Source organism: Camelus dromedarius, chromosome 5 (assembly GCF_036321535.1).
Source record: "Camelus dromedarius isolate mCamDro1 chromosome 5, mCamDro1.pat, whole genome shotgun sequence".
Lineage (NCBI taxonomy): Eukaryota > Metazoa > Chordata > Mammalia > Artiodactyla > Camelidae > Camelus > Camelus dromedarius.
In genome coordinates, this window is record NC_087440.1 from 44694985 (window position 1) to 44711242 (window position 16258).

General features: G+C 33.5%; 2 long non-coding RNA genes across 13 annotated transcripts in view; one reads left to right on the forward strand and one right to left on the reverse strand.

The window, feature by feature from the left end:
• LOC135321303 (uncharacterized) overlaps nucleotides 1-16258 on the forward strand; it is a 277107-nt gene that overhangs the window by 194344 nt on the left and 66505 nt on the right. The window lies entirely within an intron of this gene.
• LOC105092120 (uncharacterized) overlaps nucleotides 1-16258 on the reverse strand; it is a 207766-nt gene that overhangs the window by 125650 nt on the left and 65858 nt on the right. The gene's annotated exons all lie outside the window — the stretch shown is intronic.

The following is a 16258-nucleotide window of genomic DNA, read 5'->3' on the forward strand; positions in this document are numbered from 1 at the left end:
CCCTACTCTTTCTAGAATTTTTTTTTTTACCTGCTTCTCATCTTACCTTATATTCTCAGGAATGTATTTATTTCCCCATATGCCCTTAGTATGAAATATGTCACACTGGCTCATGGATGATCAATTTATATTAGAGCAATTTATTTGTATAAAACTAATGCTGAGGTTGGCATGATGTAAATGAATAATGAAGCTAGGTTTTTTTTTTTTACTTTATTCTTGTAACTTTCTCATCTAAGGAACATGCTTTTGTATTCTGTATTTTTCCAGTATGTTAAAAGTACATTGGAACCTCTTCACTCAGGAGATGACATTACCAAGTCCAAATAAAGGGTAGAGCTCAGTGGTGTAGAGAGATATTTTGGCAGATGGCAATGGCATTCCAAGATCAAGATGTAGTTGACATAATTGTTGGTCATTATCTGCCTATCTGAGTCCATCCCAGACTGAAGGATTGGAAAGGATATTGAGCAGGATTCAATATCCAAAAAGCTGGTATAGTCACAATATATAGCTCAAGTCATAAGTAATATAATGCTTATTTAACAAAATAAACAGCAGTGAAAGCAATTTTTAATAGTTACTATAGGGAAATAAATAAGTATGGATTATATTATTTCAGTAAGTATTGAACCACATTCAAAATTAAATATTATTTTATTTCACATTGCTTCATAGGAACATTTTGCACATACATCCAAAAATGCAAATAGGAAGTGTATGAAAAACTAAACATTCTTAGAAGAGGCTTTTTATGCATGACAGCTGTTCAAGGAGGTGACTTGGCTAGTATTAGTCTGTGAAATCTAAACTGACTATACTCAGCAATATCTGAGGCAAATGTTTAAAGCATAAATGAAATGAATTATTTGTAAATTACAAATATATTTTTCTTACATACATTATGAGTATGGAGCATGGAATAAAGATTTAAATGCCAAGTGCTACTAGACTTAATGATTGCATTTTTTTTCAGTTTTCAATGTCTCCCTTTCCTTCTTCTTTCTTCCTACTCAGCTGGAGATGATTTATCTTTTTACCAAGCAGTGATAATGACAGTGTTTGAAATGCATTTGGCACTTTTCAATTAATTTCCAAAATTTTATTAAAATCATTATAGCTGCTATATTTAAATGTCAAAGCATAGTTCATGGAACCATGTTAGTGAACGTATAATCATTTAATATTTCCTACACCAACATGGTCCTATGAACTATGCCAAAGCCTTTAAATAGCCAGATTATGTAGAATGAACACCCTATCTAGTATCATAATGTAAACATATCACCTCTTTTTAAAGTTGTCATCACCTGTAAGTCAGAAACCATCTGTCATAATAATTGTTGAAGATGAAAACTTCCCACTTAAAAGGGAACCATGAGGGACATTGATGTAGTCCTTCAAGTATCATTTTCCCCTCTGGTTGATGGTGTCTTGCTTTTAGGTCATGAAATCTAATAGTAGTATATGATTTCTGGAGAAAGGAGGTAAAGAAGAGGTACATTATTTTTAGAAATAGTTGTTTGAAATATGACTAAAATGTGCCAAGACTGAAAAAAAATCTAAATCACTAATAACTCCTGCTTCTATCGCATAAGAATTGGAAAATTAAAACTGAAAGAAAAAAAAGAGGGGAAGGGTATAGTTCAAGTGGTAGAGCGCATGCTCAGCACCCAAGAGATCAGGGGTTCAATCCCCAGTACCTCCTCCAAGTGGAAATCAATGAAAAACCTGATTACCTTCCCCTCATAAAACAAACAATACAGGCCAAAAACTGAAAGAATAAAAAAAAAAGGGAAATATGACAAATTCATGAATATGGTGTTAAATGGTATTTTACTTTCTGGACTACAGCTAATATTATAAGGATATTAAGTTTTTGACAAATAATTCAGCTAATATTATAAGGATATTAAGTTTCTGACAAATAATTTATCATCAAGTCAAGAATGATGTGTCTTGCTATAAAATTTCAATTCAATTGAAAACTTTGAATCAAAGATGAGGTAAAGTGTGAGAAATATACAGAAGAAAACAGAGAACAGAGTATAGATGACATAAAATACAGGTGGTAGCATGTCTGAAAGAGATTTTTAAAAGGGAGAAATGTCCATTGTTTCCAAAAAATGTAAAAAAAATATTGATAACAAAATTAGAATATAAGATATGGGTAAAAATTAACCCTGAAATGTTAACAACTCTATGATTTCATAGATACCAACATGATTGAGAGGTCTCATAAGTGAAATGGCCATGGAAAAGTGATTACTAGACCGGGATTGTAGGTCAAAAATAGTATACATATATATAACATTTTAAAAGGAATGGAAAATGTTGGATACCACTTAGATGCAGATAAAAGGAGTGTACTGATATAGCTCACATAGGAAGAGAGCATTATAGGAGATTCAAAATCAGCACCAAAGGAAATTATGAAGGCAACAAAATACTGACTTTTGTATTATTACACCAAAATCAGATCTTCTAATGAATTCTCTCTTTTTGGTAACCTGCATTACTTAGGCTCACAAGTTTAACACACCAAAGTGATTATTCAGTTTCCATTGCCACACACAATGGCAAATGAAACAAACAGGAAATGGTAGAGATCTTGAAGTGAATTTGTTAGATAAAACACTTGTTCATAATCTCAAATAAAATAAATATGGTATAATAACAATGACTACCATTGACCATTTGCCCTTTTTGGCTGCAGTTAGTTATTTACAAAACACATTACTATGTCATGAACGTCCAACTATTCTATGAGTCAGGTGATATTTTCTTTGTGTGTCTGAATTCTGGAGATAAAGAAACAGAGGCTTCAGTAGATATTTAAATAGAAAGGTAATTAACTCAAAAACCAAATTCAAATATAATGCCTCAGTGATGACATTATATAGATTTTACAGAAATTGTCAGAGCAGATAGTTCCATCAATTTATTTTCTAAGTAACCAACTCTTCCTTTAACTTTTTGCAATTTGATGTAAAGCTCATACAGTGACTTATTTTAGATATTGTAGTTTTCAACTTAAGAATTTGCATTTTTTATAGTTTTCTTTTTTTTCTGTAATACTTCCCCATCTGTTTACTCATTATGATTATATTTTACTTTAGCTCCATGAACATATTATGCTGCTTAAAAGGCATCTTCTGCTAATTCTAATATCTGTATATCTTTTTTGTAATCCATTTCTACTTACTTATTTTGCTCTTCTCTATTGGCCTACGTTTTCCTGTTTCTTCATATGTCTAGTATTTTAAATTGCATACCATATATTTTGGATGATGCATTGTAGAGTCCCTAGTTCTGTTATCTTTCACTGAATAATTTTTATTGTATTTTAACAGGTTGCTACCTTAGCTATACTTAAATTACAAACTCAGTGTCCCTTGGAGACCCGGGGAACAGCAGCTTAAACTCCTACTCAGACTTTTTAATGCCTCCAGCTGTTGTTCTGCTCAGGCCCTCAGAAAACCTCCTGTATGTGTGCAGTTCAGGTGTCTTTCAAGGAATTAAGCTTAGTCTGTAAGAACATGCATCTTCTTATCTGGTGCTCTCCCTCTGAATTTTCAGAAGCTATGATATCCTCAAATGTAATTCTCTAACTCCTGAATCCAATAAAAGTTTTACTTGAATTTTGGCCACACCAGACTTTTTTTTTTTTCTTTTTTTGCTTGAATTATAGCTACACCGTGCTCCATAGGTTGGAGAATGTCCTCAGGTAAATTTTATATAAATGTGAATCTCATCCAGTATAGTTTTCATCTTTTGTGGGTATATCTCTCCAATTTCTGCTTACTTTTGGTTAACCTCTAGTGCTTCCAATTTTTTTTTTTAATCTGGAGTTTACAAAATCACTTTGCTACTGAAACTTGAACTTTTGTTTGTCTGATTTTACTCTGCAGATTTTCTTGGGTTTCATTTGCAGGAAGGTTTTCATTCTTATCTATAAGTTGATCAATCAGTGTGACTACTAAGATGACCTGTAACAAATCAAGTTTTGGCTCCTCATTTTGAATTGGGCTTTCCCTATCTCTGTAGTATATCATTGGTAGGAGGAAGCAGAAACAAAAGCAGAGTCTACACTAAAAAGACTTTTGTTCTGATAATCCAGAGTTTGCCACAACCCAAAACTGAGAGATCAGTATAGAAGACTAATCTTTCTATTAAGTTTTTCCTTTTCAAATGGGATTTCTATACATTTCAGGAAATGGATATGGTTAAGTTAGGAGATTCAGAATGCCCACTATAAAGCTGACATACATATTTGGAAGATCAATTGTACTTGATATTATAAAATGATAAAATATTATTTTGATATTAACTTTTGGAATAGAATGAATACTAAATTATAGTACACTTTTTAAAATTAATTCTTACAGAGTAAATATTATAACAGTTACTCTGAAGCACATTCATCCTTGCTAGATGAGTCAAAACATGAATTATGTTATAAACAATAATAAACTATAAGTATACATATTTGTATTTTACCAAGTTAAACTGAATTGATTGATTTCAGCATAAAGCAAGTATTTTCTTAATAGGCCAATCTCCATTAAAAGTTTTACACTATTTTATCATTTCTTAAAATATTTTTCTTTAAGTTTTAATTTTTCCTCCTTTCATATGGACTGCCTTCATTGATTTAAGATGGCTATTTATCCCACTTCACCTTTCCTTTTCACCCTGCCTGCTCCTAGTGTTCTTTAATGATGCACATTATTAATACTGACAGGAACTTCAACAAATATAAATCTGACGCTCATGTAGAAGACAAATATATATAGTCAAATTATCATTATTTCATAATTTATTATCTGGGCAAAAAGCTGGCACATGACATCTGATTGGTTCTTTGTAACACAGTTTTAATAGTCTGATATTAGTTACATAATTGAATTTTTGAATTTTAGTGAGCTGTATTATTGATGTGGCAACTTTAAAAAGCAGAAACACTTTTTAAAGTAGCAAATTTGGAGACTATAGGAGAGTAAGACAATTAATGATAACTTTTGCTGATTCATTTTCTTGTTTGGTCAAAGACCTAAATGTTATGATTTATTATAGGAATGCACCAGATGGAAAATATTTCCTTTTTTTTTTTCTCTTGACAAATATCAATTGTTGATAGGCCAACTGAAGTCACATTTATCAATTTCTGCTCTGCTGTGGAGAATTCTATTGAATTAGAAAATACCACCGATTTACTAAAACTACTAGAGTCACAGATACAGGCTTTGAGTGAAATAAAGTGTGCATTTTCCTTTTTTTCTTTGTCTACCTTTCTTTAGTCCCATTCCCTCAATAGCTAGAGTTACTTAATGCCAACAATAGGTTTGCCTCCCTTCACCTTAAAGTCTGAATCTTTGTAAGACACCAGAAAAACTCAGTGATGTTTTTAGCCCAATTACCTGGCCCTATTTTGCATTTTCGGTAGTCTCAGATTAATTCTAACACCGGAGTTCTTGGCTTGTTTCTGAGATTTCACCATCTTCCTATTTCACCTCACAAAACTCAAGCCAAGTCCCCCACCCATTTCATCAGTTTTACTAAAAGAAATTTAATTGTGTGCCCTCATCTTGGTATCTGTTTTATTCAGGTTTGTGGAAGTTTTTAAGTCCTTGCTTCCTCACTGTATACTCATTCCGTCAAACCTTGATATATTCAAATCATCCACCTAGTATTTTTTCATGATTAGTTTTTCGGGGGGTTATATTTGATAAAATATATATAAGATTAAATTCACCGTATTAATGATTTTTAGGTGTACAAATAAGTGGCAATAAGTACATTCACACTGCTGTGCGTTCATCGCCACTATCTTCAGAAATTTTTAATCACCTCAATCTGAAATTCTTTATACATCAAGAATAATTTCCTATTTCTCCCTCCCTTCAGCCCTGTAAACAACTATTCTGCTTTTTGTCTATTACTTGACTATTCTATTCATCTTACATAAGTGGAATCATATATTATTTGTCTTTTTGTGGCTGGTTTATTTTGCTTAGCATAATTTTGTAAAGGTTCATGCACATGCAGCATGTATCAGAATTTCATTTCTTTTCAAGGCTGAATAATATCGTATGTAATATACCACATTTTGGTTGTCCATTCATCTGTCTATGGACATTTGAGCTGTTTCCATCTTTTGGCTATTGTGAATAATGTTTCAAGCAGGCTTAAATTGTGGTTGCACAGTTTGGCTCAGCTCTTAGGACTCTTCCATTTGTTATGAGAACTTTATAGCCCAGATATCTATCAACTAGTACTGACATCCACATGGAGTTGACCTGATCCTAACCCATTGCCCAGAGTCAAGCCTAGCTTGACACAAAGCTGTGGAGCCAAGCATAGACTACATCAGTCAAACTGTAGTCAACTTGGAGACCTGGGTAAGAATAAATTTTTCAGTTTGTAATCCACTGAGCTTTGGGAGTATTGCAGCAGCATAAAGTGCATTATTACAAGAGTAGATAAGAGATAGCACTGTTAATTTTTTTCCTATATACCAGTTTGGCAGTCTAATAAGCTGCTGTCAGTTCCTCTGACAAGGAACTGTTATCCAAATATACAAAGAACACTTAAAACTCAAAAATAAGAGAATAAACAACCCAATTTAAAAACGAACCAAAGACCTTAACAGACACTTCACCAAAGAAGGTATACAAAAAGAAAATAAGCATATGAAAATATGTTCCACATCATATGTCATCAGAGAAATGCAGATTAAAACAGAAATGAGATACTTCTACACTTCTATTAGAATGGACAAAATCTAGAACACTGACAACATCAAATGCTGGTGAGAATATGAAGCAATAGGAACTCTCATTGCTGGTGGGAATGCAAATTGGTACAGACAATTTGAAGCAGTCTAGTGGTTTCTTACAAAAGTAAACATACTATTACTATCCAGCCATTGTGTTCCTTGGTTTTCACCAAAAAAAGTTGAAAACTTATGTACACACAAAAACTGCACACAGTGAGGAAGGTATAGCTCAGTGGTAGAGTGCATACTTAGCAGGCATGTGGTCTTGGGTTCAATCCCCAGTATCTCCATTAAAATAAATAAACCTAGTCAGCACCCCCAAAAAAATCCTGTACACAGATATCTAGAGTAGCTTTGCTCATAATTGCAACTAAGGTGTCCTTCAGTAGATAAATAAATAAACTATGGTACATCCAGACAATGGAACATAATTCAGCACTAAAAACAGATGAGCTATCAAGCCATGAAAAGACATGGAGGGACCTTAAATACATATTATTAAGTGAAAAAAGCCAATCTGAACATACTATATACTTAGGACTCCAACTATATGACAATCTAGGAAAGATAAAGCTATGTAGACAGTAAAAAGATCAGTGGTTGCCAGGGGTTAGCAAGAAGGGAGGGAAAAATGAGCAAAGCACAGAGAATTTTTAGGGCAGTGAAAATACTCTCATTACTTATTTGTCCAAACCCATAGAATGTACTATACCAAAAGTGAACCATGATGTAGATTATGGACTCTGAATGATAATGATGTGTCAATACAGATTTGTCAGTTGTAACATATGTACAATTCTAGTGGGTGTTGTTGCTTATGGGAGACATTGTGCATGTGGGCAGCAGGTATATGGAAAATCTCTACCTTCCTCTCAATTTTCCTGTGAACTTAAAATCACTCTGAAAAATAAAGCCTGTTTTTAAAAAATGAATTTGGAAGAAGGTATTATAAGATCTTCTGTATTAACATGTTAAGTAACAGAATCTATTAAGTACTATAATTTTGAAGATGTGATGAATATAAATGATATGTTTAAATATATACAATATCTGTAATGTGTTATGAAAATACATGTGATTACTCTTGGTGAAAAAATACTGAAAGTGTTAACACTAAGATAATGTGTAGTTTACATTTATAATTGAAAGATATGTTAAATTGAAGTTAAGAGTTCAGTGAAAATAAAGAGCAAGTCTCTTTAACTTCCTTATGCCAGTTTCTCCATTTACTGCCCGATGCTTCTGAGTATTAAGTAGGACATTGTGGAAGCGGCGCTTAGTATAATCCTAGCTATAGAAGATATTCAGTAATTATTCATGTATGTAAATTAGTCATGATCACTACCAAAAAAAGTTTATACATATATTTTGAAAAATGTGACCAAGTGTGAGAACAATTACAACAGTAGAACCACCACCACCACAACAGAACAAATGAGGTAGTAGAAATCTAGGGACTACAGAGAGATCCAGGGAGAATGTAGTTCTAACTGGAGATTAATAAATTCTTCTTGACTGTAGTCTTAATAGAATTAAGAGACAGCTTGAGTATAAACAGGGAGGAAATTCAGTTGAGTGTATGCATAGGAAAAGGTAAATAGAAGTTTATAGTTTAGTGTAGATCTGTCGGTATACTGAGGAGATGAAACTAGGAAAGAAAGTTATTGTCTTACTGACAAATTGTGGTGAATACTAAGCTAGGTATTTTGGTTTATTTCTGTAAGTGATGAGGAACCATAGTCCAAATCATGATTTGTGCCTTTGGACAATTCTTACCAAAGTTTGGATTCAAGTTTGAAAAGGAGTAGATATTTTTAGAAAAAGTACTCATGATACAGCAAAAATCAGAAAGGAGGCAATGAGGACTTGAAAAAGGCAGTAAAAATGTCAAGGAAGTCACAAATGCAAGACATGTTTAAATCTAATTTTCAATTTGTTACAATTGTAAGATTCTATTTCATCTTATAAAATTATTCAGCTTTTTTTTTGCCTCTGTGTGAAACTATGTGTTTATTAGTATGCACACACACACATTCAAATTTGCATTTAAAAGTGTTATAAAAATTTCCCATTTTCTCCATATATTAAATGTTTATCATGCATCTCTCATAGTGGTACATAGTATTATGACAAGTTTTCTATTTCAGTACTTTTTATAAGAAAATATGAGTAGAACTTTGATTTAAATTCACCATCACATGGAGATTGAGATTGAATAAGATTTGGCTGAAACTATTCAAATATCAAATAGAATTTAAGTACATTCTAAAATGCCAACTCAGCACAACTCTAGTTGAAATAACTTTTTCAGTTTTGAACTTTAAGTGCTCAAGGTCTCTGTTCCTAGCAGGATACTATAAAGCACTTAATTTTACCAGAGACAGAAGTGAAGAGGCTAAAAATTAAACAAGCCATCATATAATCTGATACCTGAGAGAGAATATAGAACAAGGACACTAGTTAAGAAAATTTAAAGACCCGAATTAATTTTTTTTCTCAACAATGATGTGAAGGCATCTTATCTCTAAAATCCGGGTAAATACTTAACAATATGGAGTTGTTTTAGAATTGAAAACTTAATGTTGTCAAGATGTATTAATGTATATAGATCATAGAAGACTTTCAAGGGTTTAAATGGGAAACTGTCCTGTCAAACACTGTCATGCACAGCATCACTCAATCCATGCAAGCTATCTACCACATTTCCACTGTGTGTCTTCACAGAGAGAAATAAAAATCCAGAGAAAACAACAAAGAAAAGAAAAAAAGGATAAGAAACAGGACAGACTGATCAAAAACTATCTGCAGATTAAGAAACTCCATCTTACCTATTAAAATACTGAAAAAGTCTATTGCTAGATCAAAACACTAATTTCAGAGAAGGAACTTTAAGGTCACAAGGGACATAAAAATGTTGCCTGGGAATGATAGTGCCCTAAGGATGGAAGAGAAATAGAAGCAAGAATAGAACATAGGCAAAAGATTCTCTGATATAAATCGTAGCAATGTTCTCCTAGGGCAGACTACCCAGGCAACAGAAATAAAAGCAACATAAATAAATGGGACCTAATTAAACTTAAAAGCTTTTGCAAAGCAAGGGAAACCATAATTAAATGAAAAGACAACTTATAGAATGAGAGAAAGTATTTGCAAGCAATGCAACTGACAAGGGCTTAATTTCTGGAATATGCAAACAGCTCATACAACTCAATACAATGACAACAACAAAAAAAACCAACCAACTCCAAAAATAGGCAGAAGACCTAAACAAACATTTCTCCAATGAAGACATACGAATGGCCAATAGGCACATGAAAAAATGCTCAATATCGCTCATTATCAGAGAAAGTCCAATCAAAACTACAATGAGGTATTACCTCACACTGATGGTCAGAGTGGCCATCATTAAAAAGTTCACAAATGATAAATGCTAGAAAGGGTGCGGAGAAAAGGGAACCCTCCTACATTTGGTGGGAATGTAGTTTGATGCAGAAAACAATACACAGATTCCTTAAAAAACTGAAAACAGATTTATGCTATGATCCAGAAATTCCCACTCCTGGGAAACTCTAATTCAAAAAGATACATACATCCCAATCTTCATGTTAGGACTATTTACAACAGCCAAGACATGAAAGCAACCTAAATGTCCATTGACAGATGACTGTATGGAGAAGTTGCGATATATTTATACAATGGAATACTACTCAGCCATAAAAAAGATAAAATAATGTAATTTGCAGTATCATGGATGGATCTGGAGATTGTTATACTAAGTGAATTAAACCAGAAAGAGAAAGAAAAATAGCATATGATACCACTTATATGTGGAATCTTAAAAAAAAATGACAAAAATGAACTTAACGTACAAAACAGATACAGACTCATAGATATAGAAAATGAACTTTTGGTTACCGAAGGTGGAAAGGAGGTGGCGAGGGATTAAGTATACTAACTTTAATTTAGTAAATTTAGTATACTAACTGCTATATATAAATAGATAAACAACAAGGTCCTACTGTATAGCACAGGGAACTATATTCAATACCTTTGTAATGGCCTATAATAAAAAAGAACATGAAAAGGAATATATATACATATATATATATATATGAATCACTCTGCTGCACACCAGAAATTAACACAATATTGTAAATTGACTATACTTCAATAAAATAAAAAGTAAATGTGAGGGGCCCTAGGGAAATGGGCAGTGAAGAGAACAACAACAAAAAAGGGTAACAGTACAGAACAAGAGAAAAGAAAATTAGAAATAGAAAGACGCACAAAACTTTCCCAAACTTTATTTGAAAGAACTCATTATTCAATGAACAAATCATACTGTGCTACACTAAAAGAAATGCTCTTGAATTAGAAGCCTAATCAACTAAATAAAATTGTGTTCCTTGTCCACAGAAATGAAAAAATGCAAACTGCCTTCATCTCTATAAGCTGTATTTATCTGTATAAAACATTTGAAAAATAAAACAGAAAATGATAATCCCAATAATTCAGCAAATGATCCCCACCCCATACACACACACACACACAATGGCAAAGTAGAAGAGATACATAACACAGCACCCCATCCTGACTTAAATAGCCTCTGTATCCTCTGTATCTAGCCAGGAGACATGGGACGAGAACATGAAACAGAAAAGCTTTTAAGAATGATGTCTGAAGATGATATACATTACTTTCCTCTACCACCCTTATGTCATTGGCCAGAGGTAATTTCACGGCATCAAATAAATCTAAGAGGGCTGACAAATGCGTTGTGGCCAAACCCAGAATAGAAACCTGCCACAGATATTGGTGACAACTAGCAGTCTTTATCAGGGAATAGTTAATGGGCCAGTATGGCTTGATCAGGGTGATGAGGACGAATGTAACAAATGAAGTGAAGGAAAAAAGAAGGGTTCAAACCAGGGTCAAACAGGGATCCAATTTAGACTTTTTTTTTTTCCTAATTGCAAAACCAGTAAGTTCCATCTGGGAGAGAACATGAATGAACAGATATGAGGACACCCTGGGATGCTTCAGAAACATGGAGATGAAAGTAAGGAACAGATACCAACAAAGAAAACTAAAAAAGAAATAAGGAGATTAGGTAAGAACAGAACAGAGGTAAATTAAGAATTCCTTAGAAATAGTCATTCTAAAATGAATATTAAATTATTGACAACTAAAATGTGGAGGCGGCTGGGAGGCAAAATAAAAGGTGATCTTAGAAATAACAATTGGATTATAATATGATGCCATTTGGTGACATTTTTATTAGAATCATTGGTGATAAAAAGCAACTCAAGTGAATAGGAGAAAATGGGTGACTAAGAAGAAAGACAGTGATTTAGACTGGCCCTTTAGGCTTTCTTTAATAAGCAATTAGTGCACAAAAAGATGCATTACAATAAATAAATGAAACATAATTTCAACTCTTGAGAAGACCATAATTTACTGGGTAGCCAATTCACTAAATGTTTTGGCTTTGTACCAGCTGTAGAGAACATGGCTCACTGGGGACACGAAGGACACTGTAAGCTTAATTTAATTAAGTATTCTATTGTCTCTGAAGACAAGTGGTGAAAAGAATGTAACTTATCTGCTGTCAAAGTAAAATATATTACTGGCCTGACTTTACTGAGATTATTTACCTAACAGCTTTTCACCAACATCAGTAATTTCCTCTCAACATTAATGTATATAAAAGGCATTATTCTTAAATTTTGCACATAACATTTTTATTATTATCCTATTATTGCCTTTTTCTTAAAAATTGTGTTTGTAAGTGGTCACAATTTTTCAATACACTTATAAAATGTTAGAAATTCAAAGTTATTCTAACATTTAATTGGCTACCCTTGGTCTTTATTTCTTTCACACTTGTGTAAAGGGAGTTGTTCCTTTATCTGAAAATAAAAGTTGTTTCTTTACTGAAAAATGAGAATTTAAAAAATTGAATGAAACCAACTTTTAGTTAGAAAGAAGTCTTTGGAAATGGCCTATCATTTGGTTGGTCTAGTTTTAATGTGGTTGTTTTGAAAAGAGGCTTCCCCCTCAAACATGGTTTATATACTTTCCATGTTCAGGACTCACAGTGCGTGACAATTATCCTAATCCGTAAGAAGCTCACCGTAGAACTACAGTTCAAGCCCTAGGTACCATCCAACCCAATCCCTTCTATTTGTGATCCCAGAGAGCTCACCACACATACAGCACACACAGCTCTGAGAATTTCCTCATTTTGATACGAACCGGGCATTTCCCTTTTAGTTCCACTATAAATATAACTGCTATCACTAGTGGAACATCTAAATGGCAGAACATAAAATGTAACTGTTTATGTTGTGCCTCTGTCAAGTTCCTCTAAGGCTACCCCTCGTTGGTGTGAAGGTCAACCCACTTGCCAAAAGGTCTTCCTGACCTGGCTCTCGGTTACGAATCCGTCTCATCTGTGACTCCTCTCCCATTTTCTCTCTCTCTTCTACCCACGCTTTTCTCCTTCCCATTCCTTGAACACAGCAGGCACCTTATCTGCTCTGATCTTTGTTCTTATTCTTACCTCTCTTTGACTGCTCTTCCCCTAGACGTCCACAAGGCTAAATCCCTCATTTCCTTCCGATTCTTAAATGGAAATTGCCTTCTCAATGAGAACTTGATTAGAATCCTTACCTAAAACGTCAAGTGTGAAAGAAATAAAGACCAAGGGTAGCCAATTAAATGTTAGAGTAACTTTGCATTTGTAACATTTTATAAGTGTATTGAAAAATTCTGACCACTTACAAACACAATTTTTAAGAAAAAGGCAATAACAGGATAATAATAAAAATGTTATGTGCAAAATTTAAGAATAAATCCTCTTTTCTTAACTTACGTTTCTCTTAGCAGTTTACATTAGGTAACATAGTCTTCAGTTTATGCTATTTATTTATTTTCCTCTCCTTCCAGAATGTAAACTCCATGAGAGCAAGGAGTTTTGCTTATTTCATTTATTACTGACTATATCCCCCAACATCTTGTACACTGACTGACAGTACCTTCTCTACAACAAATTGTTGAAAAAATTAAATTTTCATTTACCTTCATATTTGAAATACACTCTTCTTAAGAATATATTTTAAAGCTTTTAAAAGAGTAAGTGAATGTAATGTAAGATGACTCCTTAATTCTTTATTCCTTTTTTTCATTTAAATTTACATCACACTTCACAATACAAATGTCTTATTTTTATGCCATAACAAAATCTCCTTGTTCCTTTAATATAAGTTGCAAAGAACACTGAGTATGACTGTTTATTTTTACTAATGTTACAATCAACACTTTTCAGTAGTATTTTCTGTTTCTTGAGTAATTTTCCTCCAAGGATTTCAAGCTTTTGTAAATTTTATTAGAAATGTAGGCAGTTATCTTTCCCAAACCCTTTTAGTGATTGGCAACATTTTCAAATTAATGTGGCTGCTTGAAAAACTTAAGTAAAAGTACAAAGAACTATTCCTGTCTCTCTGCTTTGATCTCCCTCCTCTCACCTAGTCCATAAATTTCACCACAGAAAACTGACATCAGACAAAACAGCATCTCATGGCATTTCTGCAATCAAAAGGAGCACACGTACATGGTACTTTTAGCATCTTTCCACATGTATTCTAGTACTTTATGAACCTTATTAGTGGGCCTGGTGCTCCTGATATTTCATACATTTTCAGCCACTAGGAGTGAAATGATGTATTTTGAATTATTTTGACCTTAATCTGTTATGTGAGATGATTATTTTATAATAAATGTCTTCCATTAAAAAGATATTTAGGCTATGCCTCCTAGTAAGCCAAATTGTTTACATTGTACCTAGAAATCATATATTCCATGATGATAATTAATATAAATTTAATGGAAAGGAAGAAAGTATAGGTTCAGAGGAGTCATCCTAAAAGAGTCACTGGAATCCCAGCAAATATGCTTTATTTAAAAGTAGCTATAATTATTTAACTTTACTCACTAAATAAGATGTATTCAAATGTACAAGGGAAAATATTGAATTGATAATCTAAAAAGTCTCTGAATTTTTTTTTCAAACTAATGGCTATATGTTCTAAACTTTAAAATTCTTCCAAATGAGCAAAATAATGTCCATTTTCAATGAGCAACAGTAACACTGTTCATTGAGACTTCTGAAGAAATTGGCCTTTAACATACTATGTACATTAAAAAATAGACTCCTCTTTCAAAATAATAGAAAGGTGAATCAGATTGTTAATGATCACAAAGTTTGATAGCAAGCTGTGTTGAGTGTCTGAAAAAAATCCAATCACACACTGATGGTATTGTATAAATTGCTATAATCTCAATGAACAGTAAAATGAATATAACTAAAAAAATTAAGTGCACACGGAGCAAACTGGGCATGCAGTTAGTTGTCTAATGTTAATGAGTACAGAGAAATTCTTAAGTGTGGGAGTAGAAAGCTCTACAGTGGAAATTATAAAAGGAAGACTTCAGACATGCCCTTGTTACAGGCTGTTGACGTGAGGAAGCTGTAGAAGTGGGGCATCCTACGTGACTGGTCAGGAGTGTATGTCTGGATGGTGGTCTTAACTTTAAGTGGGAACAGAGGTCAAAGGAACTGTCAGTTATTAATCAAGTCCCGCTGTTTGGGGCTGGCTGTTACAAGGGTTGTGTTTGGTTTCCTGGACCCATTGCTAGAAACAGTGACCTGACTTCCCAGACATCTGACTTAAAGAAAGCAGGCTGGCCTCCTGGGCTGGCTAATGGAGATAATGGATTGGTTTCCTGGGCTGGTTTCTTCAGATTGTGGGTCAGAGATCTCTTCATATATGGTCTAGCCATATTTCGTTTGCATAGGCAGTCTCGCCATGCAACGAAAGACATGAGAAACAGATCTGATCCCAATCTGGAGAGGAAAAGTCCAGAATCTTTAAGCCCAGTCTAGCCCAGTGAATTTCAGCGTACCTAGAGGTATGTGATCATGGGAATTCTTTACTGACATTTTAATTTCTGCATTTTAGAGCATTCTCCTATGCAGTGATACTGTGACACGATTGGAGTACATAAATAGTGCCAGTCCTAGGTAACTGCCTCTAGAGCTACCACATATACAACCATCTGAGAGAAAAGAAAACATCTCAGAAGAGTATCACCTGCTTATATTTGGCCAGCACCGTGTACGGAGTAACATAAAAGCAAAGACTTTGGAGCTAGACTTGTTGCATTTGTTTAATGTTTACTGAATGTCTATTGTGTGCATGGATTTAGTTTAAGCACTGAGGATACAGTCATGGTCAAAGCAGACAAGGTCACTGTTTTCTTGTTTATGCAATTCCAGAAGAGCCAAAAAATGAACAAGCAAGTTAGAGAAAAAATATAATTGCAAATCATGACAAAATGTATGAAGGAAAAGAGGGTAATGACATGGAGATTAACTCCTAACCTAAACTCCACTATTCATTAGCAAGTTACTTAAACTTT